The sequence below is a fragment of the Haemaphysalis longicornis genome, unplaced genomic scaffold (genome assembly GCF_048455015.1).
Source record: "Haemaphysalis longicornis isolate Haplotype H1 unplaced genomic scaffold, Haemaphysalis longicornis Haplotype H1 scaffold_3, whole genome shotgun sequence".
Taxonomy (NCBI): domain Eukaryota; kingdom Metazoa; phylum Arthropoda; class Arachnida; order Ixodida; family Ixodidae; genus Haemaphysalis; species Haemaphysalis longicornis.
In genome coordinates, this window is record NW_027526335.1 from 12,796,985 (window position 1) to 12,804,189 (window position 7,205).

Sequence of the window (7,205 nt, forward strand, 5' to 3'; positions counted from 1 at the left end):
GGTTTTGTTCTTGCCCAACTATCGCATTAAGCTACCCCTGTGTAAATCCTCTTAACGTTATTCCGCTTGCTAGCAGGGAAGAATATACTCTGTGCTTAGTGGAAGCATTGCCAATCCGAATATATACGGATTGGCAATGATCCCAACAAACACAGATGCGTTGGAAAAAGCGTAGCGAATTTACACAAGGTACACTTATCATTAAACTGGTGGAAATGGTTTTTATCTCATCTAAGCGGGGACAGATTTTTGGCGTGTAGGAAGGTTTACAGTCCACAATAGTTTCAAATCTCACATCGCCCTACTTCTATAACTGTATATGCGATAGTTATAAAAGGTGTAACGTAGCGGAGCATGACGAATAACAAATTGGCCGCGTATCTGCTCCTTTCGTTGCAAATGTCGACAAAAGACGATAGACTTAATCGACCTTAGCAAAGTAAACGCCCCCCTTCGCTATCTCGCTCACTTCTCATGTTGTTCCGCTTGCGTCGCGCTCCTCCCAAGGTAAAGACGCCAAAGGTAAGCTTCAATCAATTTAAATTTACCGCGTTTCACTTCTCCATGGTACTTCGATGCCAGCGCTGCCGTACGGCGGAGACGCGCGTGAATCGAGGCGCCCTACTTCGATGTGTATAGAACCACGTTGCCCCACTCCACTTGCTTTCCAAGCAGAACGTGAAACCTATCTAGTGGAACCTTTCGTAACTGTTGCGGCTTGATTTCTTAAATGCCACCAGAAGCTGTAGTGGCGCGGGCGACAGCAGGCGACGGCGGAGTGAATTTTTTTCTGCAGTGGATGAAGTATTTACTTTCGCAAAAATCAAGCATCTATGATTTTTTAAAAGGAATGCTGCAAATATCGCTTACGTATTAATTTGTTGTCTTATATTTGCGTAATGTCTTGATATTGCTCAAAAATGTTGACAAGTATGAACAGTACACCGGACTTAGACGGGTAGATTTGGCTGTGGCTATATAAGACTATTGCGCAGGCGTCGCTTTACTTTGGCCGGGTGGCTGAATCGAGTCACAGACAGACAGACGGACAGACACACACACAGACAGACCAAAATCTCTGGGTTTAAGTAGCCCAAGAAAGACTATCGTCTTTAAAACTTTTAAATCCACCTAAGTGGAGCCCTGAGGCCTTCAGGCATTTTCTTCACGGATTCTGACTTGTACCTGACGCACTTCCCGCTTGTCGGCGTCGACTTCGAAACCTCTGGACTGGGTAGGATCGGCGTCCATTAAGGAACCTCTGGAGTGAGCAAAAGGCAGATGACCTTCAGACTCGGTAGCCGGCAAAGATACGTCCGAGGATTTCCCAGTCATCACGATCTTTTTCATCGCTCCGCCTTCGGGGTCGACTCGCTGGGCCGCTTCGCTGACGTCGGTCGCACTGCTGGTTCGGCTCCTGTCCTCGATTGCAGATCTGCTCGTGCTTCTCGAGAGGGGCGCTCCTGTCTGCGCCCCGAGCATATTTTCCTTGGACATGTTGTCAATTTGGGTTCTCCGCGGGGCTCAGCCGAAACTTTATCCACGGGTCGGGTGGCTCCTGTGCTCACGATGAAAAAAATTAAACCCCAATAGCCATGGTGAGCACAAGACGTCAGCAACAATGCAGCAGTGTGAACATATTAAACGACAATATAAGCGTGCTTGCCACAATTCCGCAGTGCCTGGCACAGGGTCAGTTGGTTGCCCAGCGGAGCTTTTACATGCAAAGCATGTATGCGTGCAGAATTTCTGCATGCCGAGTTTTTGGCGTGCCTTTTGGAAGCCGTTATGGGCCTTGAGGATACTGAATATCGTTTTGAAAGTATCTCTACCATAACAAATATATATATATATATATATATATATATATATATATATATATATATATATATATATATAGACTGAAAAGATAAAAACTCACACAGAGCGCGAAAAAAATAAGGTTAGTAGAGACAGAGACAAACGAGAAAGACTTAGAAAATAAAAATAAGTTTACTGACGTTTCAGGGAGAGGACTCCCTTTCTTCAGAGTACAAAATAAGTTCGTTTCAGAGCTATATATACAGAAAATGTAGCAAGCGCGAGGGCAAGGTAAGAGGAGGGAGAGTTTGTACAAATGGATTCATAGTTGGTGGGTAGCAAAAGAATGAAGGGAGAGCGGGAAAATTAATTACAACAAGGATAATACGAACACACAGTCACGCGGTACGAACTTGGAAAAAAAGAGAGAGAGAAGAACCAAACACAGAGAAAAAATAATACATAATTTAAAAAAAATGATAATAATAATAATAATAAATAACAAGGTAATTTTCCTCCCCCGTGGCAACGGGGGTGAAAGAGGGGTCAAAACAAGATAGGCCCATGCCCGTGTTTGACATGGGCAAAAAGATTAGTCACGCGGAAGACGTTCCAAAGAAGATATGCACACAAAGGGCGAACACCTGCCCATTTACACCCGTTCTAGGAATCCAAGTAAGGTCATTGAAACAAGAGACACGTGGCTTCTGTTGGTGGAGGCGGGGGTCGCGCCCAAAAGCAGTAGGACAGGCAGTTTCGACAGGAAAGAGTGTACATTGGTATACAAAGAGCGAAAAAAATAAATAAATAAAAAATAACCAGGTAATTTTCCCCTCCCTTGTGGCAACGGGGGTGAAAGAGGGGTCAAAACAAGATATGCCCATGCACGTGTTTGACATGGGCAAAAAGATTAGTCACGCGGAACAAGGAAACGAAGATATGCAAATGCACACAAAGGATGAACATCTGCCCATACACACCCGTTCTAAGAATCCTGGTAAGGTAATTGAAACGTGAGACACGTGGCTTCTGTTGGTGGGAGGCGGGGGTCGCGCCCAAAAGCAGTAGGATAGGTAGTTTCGACTCGAAATGAGTTTACATTGATAGGGGAAAAAAGACAAGGTCAAACACGTCATGAAAAAAAAAAAAAAAAAAAAAAACCAGGCAGGTGCACGCGTATGACGCGGCAGCAAGTGGTATTCATCTGCCCGGCGCATGGTGCCAGTTCAGGGAATGCCGAGGCGGTCAGCAACGAATATTAGAAAACAACAATACAAAAAAGAAAGAGGACACGAAAACAATCACACACGCTCGCGTTCACAAATTAATTGCAAGGTGAGAATATCAAAGCTAAAAATGGTACTGCAGCCTTCTACCCAGAACACAATGTCCAGACTTGTTCATCGAATTTGCTTCAGTGAAGCCATTGTGCTAAAAAACGTCGTGCTAGCACGAAACTATACCCAACTACGAGAGCTCGTCAACTAATGGGAGAATATTATTGAGGGAAAGAAATGAACAGGCATAACACTAGCCTGAGAAATGCAGCCGAAATTTTAATCGGAGGAAAGACAGGTTAATTTCCCATAACTTTCATTTATGCCAAACGACGCTGATTTAAACTTATAGATAAGGTAAGACTCCCGAACCTCGCGATCGTGATGCGTTTTAAAACTAGATTCAAGAATTGTGGCCTTCAGTTGTTCAAAAGAATGACCAGGAGTGTTAACGTGCTTTGATAGAGGCAAAGAAGGGCAGGTTTTTGCATGGGAGCGGTGATTGTTAAACCTCAAACGAAAGGGTGTTTCAGTCTGGCCAATGTATTGTTTGCCGCAGAGGGTGCATTCCAGCAGGTATACGACGTTGGCGGAATCACAGTTAAAGTTCCCTTTCACATTAACATAATAGTTTGAAGCTGTGCTGGCGGCGCGCTGTGTGGTGGTCATTTGTGGGCATACCTTACACCGTGGTTTGTTACAGGGCATGCAACCAGTAGTCTGTGGTCGGCTGATGCTGGATTTAGTGAGAACGTCGCCCAAATTTTTGCTGCGTCTATAAACAACACGTGGTGGCTCGGGGAATATTCTCTTTAGGCGTTCACTTTGAGCGAGGATATTGTGATGTTTCCTTAATATGGAAGCAACTTTCGGAGAAGAGGCCGAATGGGTCAAAACGAGGTTGGTTTGTTGATTGTGTTTTGGAGCTTTTTTTCGGAGAATTTCGGTGCGGTTCAACTGGTTAGCTCGTGTAATCGCGTCATCGATCACCTGCTCTGGGTATTTTTGATTTAAGAGTGCGGTTTTAAGTTCTCTGCAGTTAGAATCGAAATCCGCCTGGCTTGTGCAGATTCGCCTAAAACGGTGAGATTGGCTGTAAGGTATTGCAGTCTTGCAGTGCCTGACATGGCTGCTGTGGAAGTGCAAATACTGGCGCGTGTCCGTAGGTTTCCTGTAGAGATTAGTCTGAAGTCTGCCCTGAGAAACTGTGACAGTAACATCCAGGAAATTTATGCTGTGCGTAGAGTAGGAATGAGAGAGGGAGATGGTAGGATGCGCAAGGTTAAAAGCCTCAATAAACGCAAGAAGTTCCATTTCACCGTGCTGCCAAATCATGAATATATCATCTATATACCTTTTGTAGTACAATGGCTTCAAACTTTGGGTTGCGAGGAAGTTTGTCTCTAGACATCCCATAAAGATGTTCGCATAGTTGGGCCCGATTTTGGTTCCCATTGATGTTCCGCTGACTTGCACGTAATTGACACCATCAAACTCAAAATTGTTAAGTTCAAGGATAAGGTGAAGGAAAGTTTCAAGGGTGAGAGAATCGATAGGTTTGTCACCCGCCGACCTCTCATACGCACATGATACAGCGGTGATCCCATCGGCATGCGGAATGTTAGTGTACAGCGACACGACATCTAGGGTAACAAGTAAACAGTTGTTGGGAATTTCCATCTTCATGATATCTGAGAGAAAATCATTTGTATCCTTAATGAAGGATGGAAAGCTGGGGGGAATGTCGTGAATGAGAGAGTCGACATACCGCGAGAGGTTCTCGGTGACAGTACCAATGCCAGAGACAATGGGGCGACCTGGGTTGTTATTTTTATGAATCTTAGGAAGAAGGTAGAATCTACCGGCTACTGGGCTTAAGGGGATAAGAGAACGAGCAGTTGTTTCAGTTATTTCCTGATTTTGAACAAGTTCAGTGAGTTTTTCTTTTACAATGAGCTTATAATCATTAGTGGGATCGCTAGGGAGCACTTTGTAGAACGCAGATTCTGATAGTTGTCTATGAGCCTCGTTGACATAGTCAGCTTTGTCGAGGATCACGATGGCGCCTCCTTTATCGGCCGGTTTGATTACTATCGTGATCCTCGACATCGTGATCCTCGCCATCGCCATCCTCGACGCCAAGTGAACGCCTAAAGAGAATATTCCCCGAGCCACCACGTGTTGTTTATAGACGCAGCAAAAATTTGGGCGACGTTCTCACTAAATCCAGCATCAGCCGACCACAGACTACTGGTTGCATGCCCTGTAACAAACCACGGTGTAAGGTATGCCCACAAATGACCACCACACAGCGCGCCGCCAGCACAGCTTCAAACTATTATGTTAATGTGAAAGGGAACTTTAACTGTGATTCCGCCAACGTCGTATACCTGCTGGAATGCACCCTCTGCGGCAAACAATACATTGGCCAGACTGAAACACCCTTTCGTTTGAGGTTTAACAATCACCGCTCCCATGCAAAAACCTGCCCTTCTTTGCCTCTATCAAAGCACGTTAACACTCCTGGTCATTCTTTTGAACAACTGAAGGCCACAATTCTTGAATCTAGTTTTAAAACGCATCACGATCGCGAGGTTCGGGAGTCTTACCTTATCTATAAGTTTAAATCAGCGTCGTTTGGCATAAATGAAAGTTATGGGAAATTAACCTGTCTTTCCTCCGATTAAAATTTCGGCTGCATTTCTCAGGCTAGTGTTATGCCTGTTCATTTCTTTCCCTCAATAATATTCTCCCATTAGTTGACGAGCTCTCGTAGTTGGGTATAGTTTCGTGCTAGCACGACGTTTTTTAGCACAATGGCTTCACTGAAGCAAATTCGATGAACAAGTCTGGACATTGTGTTCTGGGTAGAAGGCTGCAGTACCATTTTTAGCTTTGATATTCTCACCTTGCAATTAATTTGTGAACGCGAGCGTGTGTGATTGTTTTCGTGTCCTCTTTCTTTTTTGTATTGTTGTTTTCTAATATTCGTTGCTGACCGCCTCGGCATTCCCTGAACTGGCACCATGCGCCGGGCAGATGAATACCACTTGCTGCCGCGTCATACGCGTGCACCTGCCTGGTTTTTTTTTTTTTTTTTTTTTTCATGACGTGTTTGACCTTGTCTTTTTTCCCCTATCAATGTAAACTCATTTCGAGTCGAAACTACCTATCCTACTGCTTTTGGGCGCGACCCCCGCCTCCCACCAACAGAAGCCACGTGTCTCACGTTTCAATTACCTTACCAGGATTCTTAGAACGGGTGTGTATGGGCAGATGTTCATCCTTTGTGTGCATTTGCATATCTTCGTTTCCTTGTTCCGCGTGACTAATCTTTTTGCCCATGTCAAACACGTGCATGGGCATATCTTGTTTTGACCCCTCTTTCACCCCCGTTGCCACAAGGGAGGGGAAAATTACCTGGTTATTTTTTATTTATTTATTTTTTTCGCTCTTTGTATACCAATGTACACTCTTTCCTGTCGAAACTGCCTGTCCTACTGCTTTTGGGCGCGACCCCCGCCTCCACCAACAGAAGCCACGTGTCTCTTGTTTCAATGACCTTACTTGGATTCCTAGAACGGGTGTAAATGGGCAGGTGTTCGCCCTTTGTGTGCATATCTTCTTTGGAACGTCTTCCGCGTGACTAATCTTTTTGCCCATGTCAAACACGGGCATGGGCCTATCTTGTTTTGACCCCTCTTTCACCCCCGTTGCCACGGGGGAGGAAAATTACCTTGTTATTTATTATTATTATTATTATCATTTTTTTAAAATTATGTATTATTTTTTCTCTGTGTTTGGTTCTTCTCTCTCTCTTTTTTTCCAAGTTCGTACCGCGTGACTGTGTGTTCGTATTATCCTTGTTGTAATTAATTTTCCCGCTCTCCCTTCATTCTTTTGCTACCCACCAACCATGAATCCATTTGTACAAACTCTCCCTCCTCTTACCTTGCCCTCGCGCTTGCTACATTTTCTGTATATATAGCTCTGAAACGAACTTATTTTGTACTCTGAAGAAAGGGAGTCCTCTCCCTGAAACGTCAGTAAACTTATTTTTATTTTCTAAGTCTTTCTCGTTTGTCTCTGTCTCTACTAACCTTATATATATATATATATATATATATA